The sequence below is a fragment of the Peromyscus eremicus genome, chromosome 3 (genome assembly GCF_949786415.1).
Source record: "Peromyscus eremicus chromosome 3, PerEre_H2_v1, whole genome shotgun sequence".
NCBI classification, from domain to species: domain Eukaryota; kingdom Metazoa; phylum Chordata; class Mammalia; order Rodentia; family Cricetidae; genus Peromyscus; species Peromyscus eremicus.
This window is the reverse complement of record NC_081418.1, coordinates 4,883,285-4,907,105: the sequence shown is the minus strand read 5'-3', so window position 1 is coordinate 4,907,105 and position 23,821 is coordinate 4,883,285. Positions and strand designations below refer to the sequence as shown.

Here is a 23,821-nt window from a genome sequence, read left to right as displayed (position 1 = left end):
GCACGACAATTAGGGTGTTTGGCCATCCCATCACCAGAGTAGGTCAGTTCGGACTGTCTCTCGACCATTGCCAGCAGTCTGTTGTGGGGGTATCTTTGTGGATTTCTATGGGCCTCTCTAGCACTTTGTTTCTTCCTATTCTCATGTGGTCTTCATTTACCATGGTCTCCTATTCCTTGTTCTCCCTCTCTGTTGTTGATCCAGCTGGGATCTCCCACTCACCCAAGCTCTCTTTCCCTCGACCCTCGCCCTTCACTACCCCCACTCATGTCCAGGCTGTTCATGTAGATCTCAATCCATTTTTCTGTCATTGGGCGATCCCTGTGTCTTTCTTGGGGTCCTGTTTTCCAGGTAGCCTGCCTGGTGATGTGAGTAGCAGTCCAGTCATCCTTGTTCCACATCTAGTATCCTGTTATGAGTGAGTACATACCATGTTTGTCTTTCTGAGTCTGGGTTACCTCACTCAGGATGATTTTTTCTAGATCCATCCATTTGTCTGCAAACCTCATGATGTCATTGTTTTTCTAAAAATATGGAACACTTCACGAATTTGCGTGTCATCCTTGCGCAGGGGCCATGCTAATCTTCTCTGTATCGTTCCAATTTTAGTATATGTGCTGCCGAAGCGAGCACTATCTAGACATCTTTTAAAAACATAAGAAGAGCTGTTCCTATATCATCATTTAAAACACTCAACTAGTTTCAAATGTGTTTTGAAACTTATGTAATAGAAAAATAAGTGGAATATTTAAAAATGTAACAAGGGATTGGGAAGACTTCACGCAGAGACAAACTATGTGATTCAATTGATATTATCATATAATTATTTTAAAATATTTACTAATAACAAGAAATAATAGTGGAAAATTAATTATACATTTTAAAATGGTGCTAAAACAGATTACATGTTAGAGTTCACCATTCTGTATAAATTTTCCAACCTGTGTGTTATTTTGTTTGAGCCTGAAGGCTTCTGTCCTTTTGATTTTCATTTTATAATGAGCTCTGTTATTTTTACATTACATTATTTTCCCTCATAACTGTCATTTTATCATATATTTTCAATGATATCTATTTTACACAGAATACTAAATACTCTAATTTTCACTTCTGAGATTTTTTCCCCTTTTCCTAATATTATTCTTGAATTCAGTTAACTCTCATTTTTATATTTCTGTCTTTGCTTTGTGGTTTTGGTTATCAGGGAGCTGGTATTCTTTAATATTTTACATGATCTTCTTATCATCTTTCATCTGTTACTATTTTGGTGTTTTATCATTCCTTAAAGTTTGTTGTGAAAGTTTAATGTAGTTTCACCAGCCGAAGTTGTAATTATCCCTTTTTATCTTTCCTTAGAATACCTTTGTGTTCAATGAAGTTTCTCGGGCCCACCCGGTCCCACTTGGGCAGCAGTGTTTTTATAAAACAATCACTTAAAGGCCTAATATTAATTACAAACTGGTCAATGGCTCGGCTTACTGCTAGCTAGCTATTACAGCTTAAATTAACCCATTTATATGAATCTATGTATCGCCATGTGTCTTGTGGCTTTACCTGTGTTCTACTACATCTTACTCCCCTGGTGGCTTGCACAGTCTCTCCCCAACTCTGCCTTTCTTCTCCATGTATCTTTGCTTGGATTTCCCACCTGGCTATAACCTATCTTGCCATAGGCCAAAGCAGCTTCTTTATTAACTAATGGGAGCAATACATATGCACAGTGTACAGAAAGACTATCCCACAGCACTTCCCCTTTTCTGTGTAATCAAAAAAGAAAGTTTAAACTTTAACATAAAAAATTACATATAACAAAACAGTTATCAAGAATTATAGTTATAATATCTAGTCTAGTTGTATTTGGCAAAATTAAGATAAATAACTATACTATATTTGTATGTCTAAAATTTTATATCTAATTTACCTTTTATCATAAACAAGGAAAATACAGTTATAACTATCTAGTTTTCAACTCCATCAAAGACCCTAGAAGGATATAATATTTACTTGAGTAAACAGGAAGTGTATTGCAAGCAAATTCCAAAATTCTAGAAATGACAATGATATCTGACTGCCTGGAAAGTCACCCAAAGTTCCTCTACAATGTTGGGCCATCTGTCTTCAGCCTACAGACCTAGTCTCTGGCATACTTTTCAGTGAAGCAGGAAATTTGAAGGACTGTTCTGTCTATTGGCAAAGTTCATCAGTTGCTTTTCTCTGTGTCCTGCAGAATATCTGGCAGTTTCTCTGTGAAGCAGGAACCTGAAGGACCATCTCGCCTTGTTTGGGCAAAATTCAGTGGTCACCTTCCTATGGTCCTATATGTCCAGTTTATACAACTGTCAAGCAGTCCAGGCAAGAGGAGTTTCTTGCCCAAATGACTAACCTTTTCTACATTGTAAGCAAACTCCGTAAGGAGTTTCTTCGATGCCCATCATCCTCTTTGATTGGTACTGCCACTAGTAGACGTGTCTCATTGTCCAGAAAAGTCTAAGTTCTTGAAACATTTTGAAATGCCATGTTATGTAGGTCTTTGAAATGTTTGAAGATTATCTATCTAATTCAAATATATTTTTGTATATCTAAAAAACTTAACTAATGTTACTATAAGTTGGATTATCATAGATGACTATTAACCTGTATTTCTTAATGATATACTACAATTTTAAAGGAGTTGCATAAACATAATACCTTAAACAAGAGTAGAAATATACATACAGTATAACAAAATTGACCTTAAGCCAAAATCCATACCAATGTAAAGTATTTTGAGATTAACAGTTGTTTCCTGGATTAAAGTATATTTAATAATTTACCTTTTTTTCATCTCTTTATCATATCACTCTTTAAATTAAAAGAAACATTCATAAATAATATTTTGGGATTTGGGGCATAGCTTTCTATATGACTTCCTGCTGATTGGGGGTGCTGGCAATCTTATGGGGATCCTGAGAAAATTTAGGATTGTGGTTAAGTCCTGACTGGAGTAGCCTGTGAGGCTGGATCATCATCTCAGCCAGCTGCCTTGTAACTTTTCTAGACATTGGATCATCTGGCCCAGAGCTCCCACTGGAGACCTCTCAGGGGGTCTTCCTTGATGGAACAAATCTACAGCTTCTCTTCTTCTGTGGAAACAAAAGCAGAACCTCTTTTCCAAAGCAACATATCCTTAGACACAAATTTTGAAGTCAAAATACCTTTTAGATATATATGTTGGTTTAGCTTAGCAGCCCCTACAATCAAATGTCTCTGCGCAGTTAAAGATCCCAAAGACACAATAATAATATATAGTATCCAATAGTACCCAGACTCTCTGTGTCTTTTCCATCTTTATGTAGCTTTTTCTTTTTATTATTCTATTTCTTTTTTAAGGACTTTCTATCTTTTTTTCTCTCTCCCAAGCCTATGTATATTTTAAAACATAGTGTAACCCATTTAGAGGTTTGTTTTTTTCCATCTGATTCTGTTTTATTGTGTATCTTTAATACTTTTTGACCAGAAGAGCTTTTAAACTACTAAGCTGTGTCTCTAGGATGAAAGCAGTGGCCCTGTTCTGACTCTGCCCTGCTCAGCTTTTCAACATGGCAAAGGTACCAATGAGTCACGCTTACCTCCCCAGTTCTGGGAAGTAGTGTTAAATAGCATGCCTGTGTTTTAAGCTGGTGGCTGTGCTCCCAAGTCTGCAGGCAGCGGCTGGGAGAAGCCTCTTTGGCAGTCTGTAAGAGACCACGGGAGACCATCTTGTTGCTGTTGAAGCCCAGCACAGCCAGGGGATGAATCTCTGTATTGTGACCCATAATGGGACCTGAACTAGGATTATTTATAAAATAATCACTCAGAGGCTTAATATTAATTACAAACTTGTCTATGGCTCAAACTATTGCTAGCTAGCTATGACATCTTAAATTAACCCATTTCTACTAATCTATATATCACCATGAGTCTTACCTGCATTCTATTACATCTTGCTCCCCTGGTGGCCCACACCATCTCTACCTTTCTTTTCCCTGTATCTTTGCTTGGACTTCCCATCTGGCTAGAACCTGACTTGCCATAGGCCAAGGCAGCCTCTTTATTAATCAATGGTAGCAACACATATGCACAGCATACAGCAAGACCATCCCACAGCACCTTCGTGGGGATAATCCCTGACTTTCCTAAGCTTTTTAGCATTTTGGCATTTCCTTCAACCAGTAATAGCAAATGATGCTCTAAAAAGAATGGTAGGATTTATGAAAAAGAATCTTTTCCAGTTCATCAGTGTCCCCGTCTATCAGTAAAATGACAAGACATGTGGCTTCAATAATTGACACTATTCCCACCTGTTAGAGAATATTGTTTTCTTTAGAGTCTCTGGTGCCTCTTATGTTTCTACCCCCTTAATTTGCACTACATTCTTTTCTACCTTCCCACTTACATAGAATACAGAAAGATCAGTCCAGTTATACTCACTTCAGTTTTAAAGGGGTATTTTCCAAGATTGCCATCTCCAGCCTCATGCAAACATCCATTTTCAATGTCTCAGCAGACGGTTCAGATTCACTGGTCACAGACCCACTGACAGTATTTACTTGCTGAAGCAAACCTCTTATTTAGTGGTGATACTCAAGTGATTTCTTATTTCCTGCATGCTGGTGCTGAAGGAAGCTAGTTGTGTTCTTTTTCATGCTGTACAGATGCCCCCACAACTCTATAGTGAACCCTGTTTATTTCCCCAACTACACATAGTAAAATTGTTCTCTGTCTTCCAATACAGTATTACACTGTAGAAGAGGACTATTGTGAGTGGTTTGTTTACTTTCCTTTTTCACTCTGGCATCTGTTATTACTCTATAGGCTATCACTATACCCTACAGGCATCTGTTATTACTCTATAGGCTATCACTATACCCTATAGGAAGCCATTATTAGCCTACAGGCTGTCACTGTACCCTATAGGCATCTGTTATTATCCCATAGGCTGTCACTGTACCCTATAGGCATCTGTTACAACCCTAGAGGCTGTCACTAGGATGAATTACTGAATTTTAAGGAAAACACTTCCATAATCTCCAACACCATGCAGCTCAGCTATATTGAACTTTGGGTCTTCAAGAAGCTCAAACACTCTAGTTTGTTGTAATTCTATCCTGGTAAACAGAGAACCAGGGACAGTCATCTGGGACACTTCAAATAACTGTGCATGTATCAGGAGCTTCAAGGCTTCTCTGGTGCCTAGGTGCTAGATTTTGACACTGTCTCACTCGGTAATGGCAACTTCTGTTCTTGATACTCTAGTTGCTTCACCTTCGTGTCTGAGCTGGAGGAGAGGACATTCTGCTGTGAAATCTGTGTCCTGAGGCACCACTTCCTTACCTTGTCACTTCAATAAACATGTAGATCTATGGACAAAAGAGAGCACATGGTGAGGCTCTGACAGAGCTTAAAGGAAGCTATCCAATGATGACAAAGAACCAGAGGACTCTTCTCGTGAGATGATTTTATATTTACTATAGTACCATAAAAATATAAATGTGACAGTGTGATGCTCAGTCTGTTATGAGCTACAGTTCAGAAGCATAAAGAAAACTCTGTCTATGACAAAGAGATGCAGAAATCAGTCTATGCAAGATTCCACAGGTGTCTTTTTGCTAAATTTTCTTTTAAAAATTTGTGAAAACCCAGATTTCATGGTGCATAGGAAGAGAAAATGCTCATGTATGTAGGGCTTGGTTTGGCACTAATCAGTTTATTATCACTAACAAGAAATTTTGTTTTCTCATTGTTAGATGGCCCAGCTTTGTGAGGCAGCATGCCATACACTCCTTTGGAGTCATGTCCCCAGTGACCTAAGGAACTATAAGGTGCCATTGATAAAGGTTATTCTCAGCTCTCAATAGCATAATCCTGAGGATGATAAATATTCGCATATATGTCACAAATGAGCTTGGTATGAAGATAAGAACATACCATTAAATAGCTGGTTTTTGCACTTTATTGTGACATCCCATATTTCCCCCCAAATAAATGAAAAATATTATTTCTACCACCCAAACAATAAACTCAACACAAAATATGCACCAAAAACAAAATGGGAAATGAAGCATGTTAAGAATCTGCTTTGTAAGCAGTGTCTTCCAATTACTCGCTTGCATAAACCTTGAGTACTTCTTTCAAAAATGACTGAAATCACATTATATTACATTAGCAAAGTGTTCCCAGATTTGTAAGCACATTTATACTCACCAGCAATGAGAAGATATTTTGCAAACATGATAAAGATGCATTATTATGAACATAATTTATGAAACTCTATTATGTAGTGAGAGAGTTCTTCTGAAGTCAGTACAAAGAGCTGGACAAGAAATAAAGTATTAATTTTCATTTTGATTTAAAATGCATCTGAAACTTAACACCCAAATCATGCTGATGTTATATGGCAATGACCTCAATCTCAATAAGCAGCATGTAGAGGGAGAATTCAATTGTATCACAGAAATTGTATTCAGTCAAGGAACAATGAAGCAAAATACCCTTCAGGAAAATACTAAACTGGCTATTGACCAGTGGACTAGAAACTATAGGAGCCAATAGAATTTTAGACCTTCATGGTCTACCACAATCTCTTTACGAATGATAAATCCAGCATAAGAGAATGAAATGAGATGCAATTATATCATGCCAGCATAATTTAGGATAATGTTTGCTGAAGAAAAAAATCTAGTCATTTAAATCAAGTCATAGTCAACAAGCAAATTTTCTAATTCTGTTAGTTACAAATTAAACCATTTATTATTAAGATAAAAATGTTTAATTTTTACATACATCAATACCTTACTTTCTTTAAAATTAGCACCATATTTAAAATATCTCTAAGCAAGTAAAAATAACACCTCTGTTTTTTAGATTCTTTCTTCACAAAAGTATCTTGAAGCAAAGCAAAAATGTGTTCATGCCTTTTGCCTCCACATTGTCATTTTTATTCAGAAAGCCTTTTGACAATCAAGCTAATTGAAAAGTTTGAATAATAGTTCACAAATAAAGAGTCAGACAAAATTGCTTAAGAGTCATTGTGTGAGTGGCTGGAAGCCAAATAGTTATACTTCTGTCACTAAATCCATTCTATAAGCAGATAGAAATTGAGAACCAGCTAAGTCCTCCCTGTTTTCCTCTTGTCCCACATCTACTGAATGGCAAGATCTTTTCTCCCTTTGCTCTGGAAAATTCTTGAGTCTCCTCATGAACCCTGTGGCCTCCAGTCTCCCTTCTTTCGCTCTCTCTTCCCACTTCCTCTTCCTCACATTTTATTACTCCTCCCCTCAACATTCTGTGTCTGTCCTCCTTTCTCATGTCACTAAGACTCCTAATTTTGTTGTATGAGCACATGCATGAAGATACCTACAGAGGCCAGAAGTGGGGTGCAGATACCCTGATACGAAGTTACAAGTGGTTTTGAGTGACTTGATCCTGCTACTTATAACTCTGACTGATGGCATTAGTAACAAGTTCTATTAACTACGGAGACATTTCTCAAGCCCTGATGTAACCAGGACATTTTTAAGTTCTTTACTTCTTTTTAAAATAAGAGTTATACAATTAGAAGAAATGTCTGCCCTAATACTAGTTTTTGATGTTGACATTTTAAAGCTCTAAAATTGAAATATTCTAACTTAGCTAGGCCTAGTAGTGATGAGTAGCACCCCAGCTGTATAGGTACTGTCTGAGGGACATACAGAGGTCAAGGTACTCTAGTCAATTTAGTGACTTGTGGAACCCTACCTCAAATAAAATAGTAAAAGGAAGCTGTATCTGTGGCTCAATGATAGAACTCTTCTCAAGAACATGTGTGACTCTAGGCTCTGTCTCAGGTATGGCACAGAAAGAGTAACCAAAGAAAGAAGCAAACAGTTAGAAGTTGAATGTCCCACTGAAATGCTTTGTCTGTGGCTCTTAACTGTACTTCAAGCTTGACTCACTAATGTCTCTTACCCAGTAGGCAGTTGCCTGGGAATGCCTACTTAGATTTTTGTTTTGTTTTGTTTTGATATGCTCTCCAGTCACTGGATGCTGCATCTTTGCTCATATGGGTCTGCCTCTATCCAATACCCAAATAGCACCCAAGGATGTGTATCTTAGCTATGTTCACTGCTCATGGGCAAAAGTACAAGAAGAAATAGGAACAGATTAATCCACTTTCTTCTACTATACAACTGTAAAAATTAGAAATAAACTACATTTGCCAGAAAACAGGTCTAAATCAGTCCACCCATTGTATTCATTGTGCTCATCTTTGTGCACTGAGAAAACAAATACTTGGCTTTTCATCTAACATAAATTCTACTTTAGGAAGGAGAGAGAGAGAGAGAGAGAGAGAGAGAGAGAGAGAGAGAGAGAGAGAGAGAGAGGAGGGAAGGAGGGAGGGACAGAGGGATGGAGGGAGGGAGGATGAGGGAGGGAGAAGAGTTCCTAATCACATAATATGAATTACCAGCCTCTGACTTGCTGTGTTCAGGAAATGATCTTCTTGCTAAATTAAATAAACAAATAATTTTTTACTGAAACCCAAATGGGTGAGTTTGACAATTGAAGAGAATACAGTTACAGAACAGGGATGAGGTAGGTGGGCAAGGTCCTAGTGTGGCAGTTCAGACCTACTGAAGAAAGAGCGAGGGTCTGAAGGCAGGTTTGGATTTTATCCTAGAACTACTGACAAAGAAATCAGAATTTCAGCATGTGAGTGAGAGATACTTTTTCAAGCTAATAAAAATTACTCAGCCTTCTATGAGGACATCCTTGATTTACAGAATGGTCTATAAACTTTTGGGTGGTGTATAACAATAACTTTTTGTTTTAGTTTTACATTTACACATATTATTTGCAATGTTCCTAGAGACTGGGGGATAGGTTGAAATTCCTTTTAATATTTTTTACATATATTATCTCAAAAATTAGCTTAAGAAGCAAAATGATACATATATATTTAACATCAAAATGAAGTCAAAACAATTATTTAATTGATTTGTTCATATTAATAAATACTGATATTTTAACATAATGTTAAGACACTTATAAATAATTGAAATGAACTCTCAAATTTGAAGACATATGATGTCTTCAGACTTAAGAATTAGATATTATTTATCTAAGGAAAATATCCTTGCACATATCACCTATCTCGTAAATTTTTATATGGTTTCACTCACAGGGAATATCAGAATGAACTATTAACTAATTTAATTACAGGATGTCACTGAGAATTTTTTGTAAAAAAGTGATAGTAAGATGAGTTCTCTCACACACATGGGCATCTTACTTCTTGAGAACTAATGGGTGTAACTGATCATAGTGAATGTTGGCATTTTATACTAATAAAGCAAACTGTATTATTCCAGATGTGGTACCAGTCATGTCACTGTTTGAGAAGGGCAAGCTAAAGACCAGTGAGACTGGGAACACCATGGATGCCTATGATGTGTGCCTTGCATCCTTTACTGTAAAAGATATATATTCTAAAAACATCTTCAGTCTGTTCAAAGTTAGATCCAAGATTTTAGGGTCTCTAAGAAAATGAAGAAAAAATTATGAACATAGAAAAGTAAATATTTATATTTCAAAAGTAAATCACTTGCACAAAACTTAGTGAAAATGAGTTCAGTGAAGCTGGAGAGTTTTCTCTCCGGGTCACGCCAAACCCCAGCCATCCGACAGCCCACTTATAAAATAAACACACAGACGCTTATATTATTTAAACTGTTTGGCCTAATGGCTCAGGCTTCTAGCTATCTAATTCTTACATCTTAAATTAATCCATTTCTATAAATCTATACCTTGCCACATGGCTCGTAGCTTACCGGCAGCTTTACATGCTGCTTGTCATGGTGGTGGCTGGCAGTGTCTCCCTCTGCCTTCCTGTTTTCTCAATTTTCCTCTCTGTTAGTACTGCCTATACTTCCTGTCTGGCTACTGGCCAATCAGTGTTTTATTTATTGACCAATTGGCAACACATTTGACATACAGACCATCCCATAGCAGTTCAGTACAACAATCACAAAATCTGGGAGAATATGACATAATGTTTAATTAGCTCTGATAACTTTTTCATATATTATCTGACTGTATACCTTAAGAAGCTCTACACATGACATCAACTTGTTAATATTCCAGGGTGTTTAAAGGAGTGGCTGGATAAAAACTAGCATACAAAAATCAGTAACTGGCCTATATACCAACAATAAACATGTTAAAGAAGAAACCAAATCAAAAGAAATCCCATTCACAATTGCTTCAAATAAGATAAAATACTTTCCAATAAACCTGACCAAGGAAATCGATAATCTCTATAATAATAACTTTATAATACTTACTAGAGAAATTTAATAAGACACTAGAAAATGGAAATATAGCTCACATTCATAGATTAAAAGAATCAGCACTGAGAAAAAGGGTGTCTGTCCAAAAAAGTCTTAGTTTCTAATGCAAATGTATCTATGTGGGAATGTGTGTATCTAGGAAAACTAAAACTATTCTAGGAGAGAAGGAAAAAGAAACTTTATAATGGAGAAGAGTGGGTAGGGTGAGGAAAATTGTGATAGGAAATCCCAAAGAGAAAGCAGGGATATCAGTGTTTAAATAGAGATGTGGAATGCAGTGGCAGGGAAGTGGGGAGAGTAAGGGAAGAGTCAGATGCTGTGGATATCTGTATGCTGTGAATGTGTTGCTCTGATTGGTTAATAAATAAAGTGCTGATTGGCCCACAGCCAGGCAGGAAGTATAGGGGGGACAAGCAGAGAAGAGAATTCTGGGAAGAGGAAGGCTGAGGGGAGACGCCAGCCTGCTGTCCAGGGAGCAGCATGTAAAGGCAACAGGTAAAGCCACGGAACATGTGGCGACATATAGATTAGCAGAAATGGGCTGAGTTTAAGTGTAAGAACTAGTCAGTGGTAGGCCTGAGCTAATAGCTGAGCAGTTTAATTAATATAAGCTACTGAGTGATTATTTTATAAGCAGTTGTGGGGTCTGTGGGGCTTGGCAGGACTGGAGAAAATTTCAGCTATAGTCAGACAAGGCTTATAAAAAAAAAGTGTTATAAGAAGCATATTATATTGTAAGCTACTTTAAAATATATATGTGCACAATTATTTATATTATGTTATAAACTATTTATAACATTTATATATATATATATATATATATACAGAGAGAGAGAGAGAGAGAGAGAGAGAGAGAGAGAGAGAGAGAGAGAGAGAGAGAGAGAACTGAGATAAATAGAATGTTTGTCATGATTTGCATAGACATTTGTTTTATCTCTAGCACTCTGCTGCTCTGCAAACACAGTAATGGCACTGAATTACATTTTGTATGTTTTCCAACATGAAAGTGAAAAAGCCTGACTTTTATTTTACTTTAACCTCTGCATTTTCCTTTTTCAGGAATTTTCAATTTGAGAAGTCATCTAAGAGACCTATTTCTTTGCATGAAATCTTGGTATGTCTTTATGTTAAAAGAATTTTCCAGGGTGGTGGTGTCACATACCTTTACTCCCAACACTCTGGAGGCAGAAGGAGGTGGATCTTTGAGTTCTAGGCCAGTCTGGTCTACATAGTGAGTTCCAGAACAGACAGGGCTACACAGAGAAACTGAGAGAGAGAGAGAGAGAGACAGACAGACAGAGGTACTCCACAGACTTGATGCGATCCTGTACATGTTACTTCCTCTTTCACTAATCTCATGATTTATTTTTAGGGACAAAACACTGTATTTGTTGAAAATTCAGGAGAGTCTTAGAGTATTCAGTTGGCAATAATAGTCTTATGAATCTAGTACACATAGTTGCATATCTGAGTCTATACTCCAGGGAGGTGGTGTAGCCCACAGCCAACCTACAGGAGATGATCCTCAACTCCCTGGAATTTCCACTGCACCTGACAGGGCTACCAGAGTCATACTGGCAGGAGTCCTTAAGGTAAGTGCTCAGTACTGTAACATATGTTATTGGATAGCTCTATCATCAATTGAGAATAAAGTAGTCAGTGTGGTGGAAGTTGTCCTGAATTATCATCACACTATTAATGATTTGATGTCTTAGGAAGTGATTTCAAGTGTAGATCATTTAGCTCGGTAGTTGAAAGTTTGCATATCAAGCACAAGGCCCTGAATTACATCCCCATCCTCTTGTCAGGGACCAAACATGAACCATGGAAAAGTACTAGCTAGGCCAGAGAACAAGCCACAGGCCCTAAACCAGATGCCCTCAAAGATAAAGAACATTCCTTGGTCAGGTAGGTCAGGTAGCATAGCAACAGAACAATGGGCCCTGACCGGGTAACCTTATCACCTAGCACAACATCCTACAGCCTCACAACTTGCACGTCCTCCTTCACCTGCACATCCCCCCTCAACTGCACGTCCCCTTCCCTCCTTCCTGCCCCCTCCCCCTCCCATGCTATATAAGCCTTGCTGAGGAGAATAAAATTTGCAGCTTGATCAGAACCCTGTCTTGCTGTCTTCCTTCATGTCTTCCAGTCCTTTTCATTCTCTCCCGCAGGTGAGTTGCCCCCATTGAGCCCCCGCTGGCCAGAGCATCCTCTAAATAAAAGGATACTTTCTAACTCTAAAACCATCTAAACTCAATAGTTCAGATAGGTTTCACGTTGGCTGGAGCCAAACATTCTCACTGTTAGAGAGTGTTTGTCTTTTAATGACTGCTTTTCCAAGGTTCAAAAGTATGACTGTGTGAACACTCTGTGACATTCCTTGAACTTGCTACTAAAATATGTGTAAACATCATGATGTTGCCTTTCTGCATTCTTATTTCATAATATTTGTTCCTTCATTCTGATTCTTTAAGATATGGCAAATTACACAGATATGCACACACACAGAGAGAGACACACAAACAGACACATACACACAGACACAGACACACACACAGACACACACACACACACACACACACACACACACACACACACACATGCTTTGTTCCTACCTCTGAAGTGTTCTGTTATTCCTGAAAAAAGAAACAAAATCCTAGTAGGGAGTCTATTAGACTGAGATAGCCCAATGTTTAAAGCTTCCAGGTAAGTGTATCATCTCTGAAGTACATAATAAAATTAGAGACTTTAAAAATATTAACATGTTGCAGTGACAACATATGCATGTAGCATACGTTAGAATAGAAATCAGGGGCTTTATTAACCAGAAATATGCAAGTTACCTTGAACCATGTCAAATTTATTTTCTTTGTCTTTCTTCTGTGTCAAAGCTCAGCCACTGTCCTTGCAACCACAAAGCTAATGAAGTTTGCTGGTTCTGAACTGCGCAATTTACAAATCACTTTTTGCTCAAATCCTCCTAATTTCATTTCTTCAAGTGTGCTTTTCCCAAACCATGTCCATTTGTCTTAAATTGTTTCTTTATTTGGAACCATATGTTTAACCACTTTGGAAGTAGCATGTTTCCTGCAAGGAGTACAGCTGATTGACTGGCCTACCCTCTTTCAATTCCCCTATGTCACTTCCTCACCAGTCCTTTTTTAGGGAATTTCTTTTGCAGAGTTCTTAATTTGGTTTTATCATGAACTTCTTTTTTTTTTTTTTTTTTTTGTCACAGTACATAGCCAACTTTGTAATCACATTTGATTTTCTTATTAGCAAATAACTTCTTAGTCCCAATAATGTCTACTCTAATGGTCAAACAAAGTATTTATAGTAAATTAAAAAAAAAAAAAAGGCGAACTCACCCAGCCCTCTTTTCAAATAGAAAAAAAGCTTGTACTGTTGTAAGAAGGTGGAAATGTAAGCCAGGCTAGGACACAAGATAGGCAACACTATTCTACAAAAGAAGATTGCACCTCCAATGGTGGACTGACTCTTCTCAAGAAGCCAAGTGTTGGGTACAATAACTATGAGACACTTCAGTTGAGCTACAAGAACAAAGATGAATTCTCAGATGAAGTCACACTGTGCACCTATGTCAACCGTAGCTGGAATAAAAACTCTTGACAGGTTTATTAAACAATAAGCACTGTGATCTCATAAATGTGTACACACATACGTGTGTATATGTATATGTACATATATGTGCATATACATATGTACACAAGTACACACACTTGCGCACGTGTGTGTGTGTGTGTGTGTGTGTGTGTGTGTGTGTCCTGAGAATCAAGCCTATGGTCTTGTATATGATAAGCACTCTACCACTTGTTCCCATCCCAGCCACTCCAAACTTTATTGTTAAAGTAAACTAAGTTGAGAGTGGCATTCTAATCACAAAAGAAGGAATTTGTGATTCTTAGTTACTATCTTATGCAGTATTTTACTGTATCATGTTACTGAGTGAAAACCCTTATAAGTAGAAATCCTTTCTTATGATCTTAGAGATAAGTACATAGTTAATAATAAGTGGTAATATGAAAAAACTTAGTCTTAAGAATTAATTAGAACTATGACAGTACTTTGTGCCATCATAGTGTATAGAAAGAAAATATGATAGCACTGTATTTACACCTCACTTTAGTATAATAGTGTTGATTTTACAACTAAATATAGTTAACAAATAATCCAGAGACACAGAGTATTATTTAGTGATAGGTAAATGAAATTTTGGTAATAAGTATGCAATTTATATAAAGAATAAAGGCCAGGCAGTGGTGGTGCACACCTTTAATCCCAGCACTTGGGAGGCAGAGCCAGGTGGATCTCTGTGAGTTCGAGGCCAGCCTGGGCAACCAAGTGAGTTCCAGGAAAAGTGCAAAGCTACACAGAGAAACCCTGTCTCGAAAAAACAAACAAACAAACAAACAAACAGACAAGGTAGGATCTAACTTTTTCAATACTTTTCTAAGAGTTTATAATCTAGAAGGGAATTAAAATATACTTTAAACCTAATATATTGAAACACATGAAAATTTTTAAGCAGAAAGTTTAATAGTAAAAATAATGAATATATTTGAGTAGTTACTGTGCCAGTATCCACTTTTATAGCTGGTCTGTATGTATTAAGTTACTTTATTCTCAGCAAAGCCTAATTACACGGATGCTGTGTTATGAACAATTTACAGAGTTGGAAACTGAGGGCATAGAGGTGAAGTGTTGTTAAGCAGCTTGCTGTAAAGTGGCATTGCCCATAAGTGGCAGAGCTGGCCTCTGGACTCAGGCAGTCTGGCTCCAGCAATTGTGCTCTTAGCCAGCACTATTTCTCTTGGCTGTGGCTATTGCAGCCTTATTATCACTCCATAAAGGAGGAATTTTTCATTCTAACTTTAAGATATGGTAATTGAAACTGAAATAGCTAAAAATAAGAGTTTTGAAATGCACTAATAGAGAAATCATATTAACACTCAGTTCGGCGTTTAATAGTGCCCGGCAGTGTTCCATGTAAATTACCTCCATTAGCTCATTTACTTCTCATAGTAAAACAGCAATTGGCGCATCTGGAACTATCTCTTTAATCTTCACTTTACAGAACAGGGAGAATCAGAGAATGTAATACAAGTGAGGAAAATGACAAAGACAGCTACCCCAGCTGGGATGCCAAGGGAGGAAATGTGACTTCAGTTGAGGCTCTTATGTCCTTCAGAAAAAAAAAGAGATAAATGACTTACTCTCCCACTACCAAATAATAACAGTGAGTAAAATGTACAGAAGAAATACAGAATAATTGCTGAATTCTAAAGACAGTTGTATGGAAGGAGAAATTTTACCTGACTAAAACTTGAAAAGAGAAGTAATTAGTAGTGAAAAAAAATTTTTTAAACTGGAAGCAACAGGATCAGGAAGATGTGTAATGACATTCAATAATCAGTAAGATCAATTATTATATTTAATTTTTCACATTTACTTATTTACTTATTTGGGAGATCAATTTATCCACTAAGCCATTTCTGACCTGATACTAGTTATATTTAAAAAATCTAATAATTTTTCAAATTGGGAATTAAACAATTTCAAAGATGTAGTCTATAATTACCCTTTCTTTTAAATTTCAATTCTTATTCTTATTAGAAATTTATTTGATTTAATTCAATGAAAAATGTTTTTTGTTATTGCAGTGTTTAGATTCCATGGAATAAAGTTTAAGAGTTCTTGCTTTTAAGAAAATCACAGTCTTCTAATTTAACATCACTGATCACAATTTCTTTAGGTTTTGACCTGACAGTATTAGCAGTTGCCCACCACAGCAGTTCAGCAATCAGTTCTTGAGGATCTACTGAGTTACACAGGCTGTGACAGCTGTGAGAGCAGACCAATAAACAAGCCATTGTGAAGCAGCAGGGAGCATGCCTGGCACTGGTCACAATGCAGAGCAGGAAAAAGGGGTTCACTGTCTATAAAATAACTCCAACAAACATGAGTAGGGGCAAACTATATCAGCTACCATGCCACATAGTGACAATGAGAATTGAAAACTTAAATGAGCCCTATCCTTCTAATTCTCGTATTTCCAAATAATTTAAGAAAAACTGTTTGCCAGGTTGCTAGAAAATGGAGAAACAGTAAAGGAAAGGGAAATGGGGATGGAGATCTTGGCAAGGGATTAGGATCTTAGAGTTTCTTTAACCTCTAACCCCCAGCTTCCACAAAGGAGGGCAGCTGCAGGAGGAGGGACCAAATGAGAGACAGGGATTGGGATAAACGTCAATTGTAGTATGGAGTAAGTTTTATAGTTTTAAGAAGGTCAGCTAAATATGGAAAGAACAAGAATCAGCACATATCAGAGAGGACTACAAAGCAGACTGGCTTGATGACTCAGAGATACTCGTTTTCTTGGGAAAGAACATTCCAGGTCTTCTAGCTATGACCCGCCAAGTTAAAGTATTTTTTTCTTGGCACTCATAAAGTAAAATGTCAGAATCTATAGGACTAATGGTATATTTCACTTTGCAAAGTTGTCAGTAAATAAAAGCTATCCAAGTTGAATCCTATCTGAATTGTTCTCATGGAATTTGCAATTCAAAATTGCACCTCTTTGGGTCTAAAAGAAATGTAGTTTGGGTATAAGAGATCAAACCCAGGGCCTCCTGCATAAGAGGCAAACATTTATTAAACTACCATAAGCCTCTTTACTCTGAACCCCAAAGGAAATTAGAATGATTTCTTTTTCTTTTTTAATATATATTTTCTAAGTATTTTATTTTTTGAAATTGAAGTATAATTACATCATTTTTATCCTTTCCTTTCCCACTCCCAAACTCCTACTATGCACAAACCTCTTGCTCACCTTCAAATTCATGACTTCTCTTTCTTTTCTTTTCATTTTAATTTATCCTTCTCTCAAGCAATGCATTCTGACTGCAGTTTCCCCTCCCTCCCTACTCATCCAAGTTACCCTTCCTACATCCCTCTCCGCCAGTCACTGCTCCTCTGTTTCTCTTCAGAATAGAGCATGTTTCCCAGGGATATCAACTGAATTCAGGATAACAAGTTACAAAAAGACTGTGCACAAACCCTCATATCAATGCTGGATGAGGCAATCCATCAGGAGGAAAAGGTCCCAAGTATAGGCAGAGTCAGAGACACCCCCACTCTCCTTGGTAGGAATCCCACAAAGACACCAAGCTACACATATATGCAGAGCCCAGACACATACAGAGTGCATTATTGCTATCTCTGTGAGCCCCTTCGGAGCCCTGCTTAGTTGATTCAGTGGACCCTGTTCTCCTGATGTCCTCAACCCATTGGCTTCTACAATCCTTCCTCCCCCTCTTAGGATTCCCAGAGCTCCACGTAATATTTGGCTGTGATTCTCTATGTCTGCTCCCATCAGTTGCTGGAGGAAGTCTCTCTGCTGACATTGGGCTGGGCACCACACTATGAGTATAGCAGGATATCATTGGGGATCATTTCACTGACTTTTTTTTTTTTTGCCAGTCATGTTTTAGTGTAGTGGTTATGTGTTCAACCTCTATTTAATTGTTGTTACCTATGAAAGTTTGCTGTGAGGCTTTTGTTTCCTAGAAATGTCAAAGGTATATTAATGGAGTCTCAGAGTGATTTTTAAATACTTTTTAGTAAATTTTAAATACATGGAAAGTTATTTTACTGATACTTAACAAGATTTTTGTTTGTTTGGTTGATTGTTTTTGTGTGGGGGTGCGCACGCGCAATGTTAGGCCCTGGATGTAATCCAATGATGTTAAAATTCAATTCAGTGTTTCATGTCAAGGTGTCTTGATAGGTTTATGCTTTAAGACAGATAAACTACAAAATATGTAAACCAAATATACAACAAGACCCAACAAAGGTAAACACCTTCAAAAATAAGTGCAAAACCATAGTGTCAGCTTAAATATAGGTCTAAAATAAGAAGCTACTCATGATGGCCAGGAAGTACATTCCACAATAGAGCATGAAAATATTCTGTGGACAACTCAGCATGACAGAGGAATACGGGCCAGAAACTCTTACTAATCCTCTCAAAAGAAAGGCAAAGAATTCATCTCAGGTCACCTACATATCTGGCTCACATAAAGCTACATACCTAGATAGGGAAGCAAAGTGGGTAAGCCTTTTCAGTAAGAGCCTCACTAATGAGCTTACTGCTGCAGGATCTAGAGGTCACAAACAGAGACAGTTCTGCTTCTTGCATAGGTGGATGAGCCCCTGAGAAACAATCCATCAGCTGATACTTTGGAAGAAATATGGAGGCAAACACAGTGGAATTTTGGGCACCAAACAAAATCAAGCAGTATTAAAGAGTCAAAATCTGACAGGTGATTGACATAAGAATGCTCTCTGTTTGGGTTTTGGGTTTTGTTGCTGGATAGACCTTCAGGGACAGGGTCTTCAGAAGCAATATAACCTGCTGCCTTTGAGGTGCCTGATGTGTTCAAAGAAAGGCACAGAGAAAGTTCTGGAAGGACTATGTATAATATCATTTTTTTCATGGTTGACTGGTTTTAAACTGTTAATAGTTAAGGAATGAGATACTGTTTTTATGAGGAAAAACTGAGTATCATCCAGACCTCCTCATCTTAAATCTCAGAGACTGATCTTAAATTCAAATAATCAGATATTCACACTTGGAATCTAAATCTGAAGTGAATGACACAAAATCAGAGGAAAGTTGGAGGCACATGCTACCACTAACATCCAGTGTCAGGAGGCAGAAGCAGTATAAATAGAACTGTGATAGTACAACGGACAGCATGGAACTGACTGGGTAATTGACACAGCTGCTAATTTATATATCTTTCGTTGGTTGACTACTGACTGAAAATCTTTATTTTGATATAATCTGCATGGCACAGAATTCACCCTTTAAAGCATACAACTGGCAGAGTTGCAAAGTATGTGTAGTTTTCAACTATGACCATGATTTAACTGAGAACATTTGCATCAACCCAAAATAGACTTTACACTCTCACTTCCCTGCAAGCAATTTCCAGTTTTCTTTCTATAGTTACAGATGCCCTTTCTGGACATTCATATGCATAGATACATGCAGTGTGTGGTCTTTGTAAGCATGTGTGATATTTCCAAGATTCATCCACATTATGGCACACATCAATGAACCCTTTTACTTCAGAGTAGTTTCATAGATACACAATGTTTTGTTTATCTATTTATCAGTTAATGAACATTTGGGTTGTTTTAACATTTTGGTCATTATGAATAATGCTGCTTTTAACACCATGATGTGGTCAAATGTTTGTATTTTTTTCTTGGATATTCAGTATTAAAATTCCTAAGCAGACAGTAGCTCCAGAAATAATGATTCTTTTGATCCATTATTTTAACAGTACATTTTCTCTCAAGCTTTATGTAACTATACTGTATAAAAATTACATATTATATGGTATACATACGTATTTATATATTCAATGAGTATATCAAGCTAATTTTCAGATCCATTGTATCTTAAAACACAATCTTTGTTTTTTAAAGCACACAGTATGCTATTGTTATAATTACCTTATTGTACACAAATTTTACAATACATTCATTGTGTCAAGTGACTCTTTGTACCCTTTAATGAACAGCTTGTTTTTGTAACTTCCTCCATTCCCAGCCCTGGCACTCACCATTGTGGGAGTTTGATTATTTTATTAAGCATCTAAGTGAGGTTATATACACTGTTTGTCTTTCTGTTCTCGGCATATTACGCTTGGTATGATGTTTTCCACATCTGTAGGACAAAGTGCTAAATGGTCTTATCCAAAAAAAAACAAAAAAAAAAACAAAAAAAAAAACAAAAAACAAAAAAACAGAGCTAGATATTGGGTGAAAAGCTAAGAGATCAGAAAATCAGAAAGAAGCCAGGATCTTACCACTTGGAGATCCTTGGCCAAACAAACCTACTTCCTGTATACCCATGCCTATATGCTTTTCTGTTCTGCCTTTCACTTCCTCTCTCAGCCCAGCTATATCACTTCCTCTTTCTACCCAGCTCTGTCACTTCCTCTCTGTCTGTACAGACCTCCAGACTTTTATGGTTAACTAGCATTGGAATTCAAGGCGTGTGCCACCACACCTGGCTCTGTTCCCAGTGTGGCTTTGAACTCACAGAAATCCAGACGGATCCTGCCTCCTGAGTGATAGGAATAAAGGTGTCTGCTACCATTGCCTGACTTCCATATTTAATAGAGTGGCTGGCTTTTTCCTCTGAGCCTCACATAACTTTCTCAGGGTGCACAGTATCTTGGAGGACACAATACATCACCACACACATCTATCCCTATTGAAGACAATGATAACATTTCCCCCTTTCTTTTAGACTGGTGTGTTCCATTACATATTCACACACATTCTTTGTCTACTCATCATCAACAAACATTTAGTATGGTAGTATTTTGAAGACTCATCAGACTGTTTTCCAGTAACCATATCATTTTGCATTTAATTGATAATATATGAGCTCTGTGATTTCTCCATATCTATGGCAATACTTGATTATAACAAGTCTTAATATGGACAGATATCCTAATAGGCATGGAATGGTATCATTGTGAGTTTGTCTTACCTTTCTTATGACGATATTGAACATCTGCTAATGTGTTTATTGCCTACCCACATACATTCTATGGAGAAATACATTTTAAAGTTATTTACCTATTATAAAGGTTGAGTCTTGTATACCTTTATTATTGAGTTCAAAGAACTATTTTTGCTTAATTTTCAAACTATGTATGGTGGTTTGAATGAGAATGGCCCCCATAAGCTCATATGTTTGGCTGTTTTGTCCCAAGTTAGTGGAACAGTTTTGGAATGATCAGTAAGTATGGCCTTATTGGAAGAACTGTTCCACTGGGGTTGGCATTGTGGTGTCAAAAGCACATGCCAGGCCCCAGTGCAACTTGGAGATCATGTGTGAGCTGCCAGCTACTGTTCTAGCCCCATACCTGCCTGACCACCGCCATAGTCCCCATCATGATGGTCATGGACTCACCCTCTGAAACTGTGAGCAAGCTCCCCGTTAAACATTTCTTTTGCAAGTTGCCTTGGTCATAATGCCTATTCACAACAAGAGAACAGTATCTGAGATAAAAGTCAGTAGCAGGTCTTGGGTATTGCCCTGGAAGGCCTGAGCATGTTGTTGTTTAAAGAAATATGCACAATTTGGGGACTGTGGACTAGAGAAGTAGTTGAACACTGTAAGTGGGATTTAATGGGCCATCTTAGTAGGGACTTAGAAGAGAATAGTACTGAGAGCAATGTGGACTGTGCAGGCCCAGCTCAAGAGGGTTCTGTCACGAATAATAGTGGGTGGGGTAGAGACCATTCTTGTGATGTTTTGGCAAAGAATATGATTATTTTTTTCCCTTTTCCAAAAAAATATCGTTCAGGCTAAATTTAAGAGTTTTGAAGTACAATTGACAGGAAATTTCAAGACAGCCTAATATTGACTGTGTCACATGGTTATTCATGATCACTCTTACACAGACCTACAATGAAGAAGAGCAAGGGGGCAAAAAGAATACAAAATGTACAGTTTGAGAGGGAAAGGAGCACCCAGAACTGTAATGTTGGAACCAAGTCTTGTGTTCAAGGACATGAAAAATTTAAAGTATAGTTAGGTGCTAAACAGAATAAAGGGGTGATAACCCCAGGGCAAGACCCTACCTAACTGTAACCCTCAGTCTATGAAAGGAAAGGGGCTGAGGGATTCCTGGGCCTGAACAACAATGGAAAATTTATGGAAATGTAATTCAAGGATGGGGCCAGGTTCTACTTGCAGTAAGCCAAAGAACTTGGCAGATTTAGCCACTTGCTTTTAGATTTAGAGTCCAGAAATACACAGGAAGGGGATTGTGGAATCTTCCTCCTCAATTAAGGAAAGCAACTGAGGCCTTGCACACAGCTGAGGAGTCTCTGTAGGGGGCCTAGAGAGACCATTTGGTGAAGCTGTGAAAATGAACTCTAAATTTTACTGGAGACCCCAAGAAATTGAAGATCTCAGAGTCACGGGATATCTGCCAAGGAGAACTACATAGAGAAAGTGAAACTAGCCCAAGAGAGAAAGATATATTGCATTCAACAAGGCTGGAAGGAGTAGGAGATTAGAAGGGACAATTAATGCAGAATTTGGAGCTTGTTTTTCTGGATTTTGTTCAGCTGGAAACTCGAGCTCACTCCTGCTTGATCTGGAAAGATCTATTTCTCTGTCTCTGAACCCTACCATCTCAGAGAATCTCCAACAAAGAAAAGGCACCAAAAAGCTTCATTTCGAATTCCTGGTGGCTGTGGCAGCTCCTCCCCTAAAGTTGCCAGTAGCCCAAGACCCTGCCTAAAGCACTCAATTTTTGACAATACTTCGGCACAAACCCAGCTTGTGGAGGACATGTCATCATCCCTCACCTGCAGGCTATATAAGCACTCTGTTTTACTTTGGGTGTATGACTTCTCTAGCCGTGATCTCGGGGGCTGGAGGACTCACTCGGTAACATGGAGGAGATCAGGCAGCCAGAAGCAGCTCTGCTTTTTTTAAAATTTAATTTAATTTTATTTTACAATATAATTTAATTCTACATATCAGCCACGGATTCCCTTGTTCTCCCCCCTCCCGCCCTCCTCCCCTTCCCCCCAGCACACTCCCCATCCCCACCTCTTCCAGGGCAAAGACTACCCCAAGGATTGAGATCAACCTGGTAGACTCAGTCCAGGCAGGTCCAGTCCCCTCCTCCCAGGCTGAGCCAAGCATCCCTGCATAAGCCCCAGGTTTCAAACAGCTAACTCATAATGAGCACAGGACCCAGTCCCACTGCCTGGATGCCTCCCAAACAGATCAAGCCAATCAACTGTTTCACCAATTCAGAGGGCCTGATCCAGATGGGGGCCCCTCAGCCATTGGTTCACAGTTCATGTGTTTCCATTCGTTTGGCTATTTGTCCCTGTGCTTTATCCAACCTTGGTCTCAACAATTCTCTCTCATATAAACCCTCCTCTTTCTCGTCAATTGGACTCCCGGAGCTCCACCCGGGGCCTGGCCATGGATCTCTGCATCCAGTTCCCTCAGTTATTGGTTGGGGTTTTTAGCACCACAATTAGGGTGTTTGGCCATCCCATCACCAGAGTAGGTCAGTTCGGGCTGTCTCTCGACCATTGCCAGCAGTCTATTGTGGGGGTATCTTTGTGGATTTCTATGGGCCTCTCTAGCACTTTGCTTCTCCTTATTCTCATGTGGTCTTCATTTACCATGGTCTCCTATTCCTTGTTCTCCCTCTCTGTTCTTGATCCAGCTGGGATCTCCCTCTCCCCCAAGCTCTCTTTCCCTTGACCCTCGACCTTCATTACCCCCACTCATGTCCAAGCTGTTCATGTAGATCTCATCCATTTCTCTGTCATTGGGTGATCCCCTTGTCTTTCTTGGGGTCCTGTTTTTCATGTAGCCTCTCTGGTGTTGT

The 23,821-nt window shown here is 38.2% G+C and overlaps 1 non-coding gene across 1 annotated transcript; it reads right to left on the bottom strand.

Moving 5' to 3' along the window:
• Positions 1-526: 526 nt before the first annotated feature.
• Positions 527-633, bottom strand: LOC131907600 (U6 spliceosomal RNA). The gene has a single exon (XR_009378490.1). It is a non-coding gene; the product is annotated as a U6 spliceosomal RNA (small nuclear RNA).
• Positions 634-23,821: the final 23,188 nt, after the last annotated feature.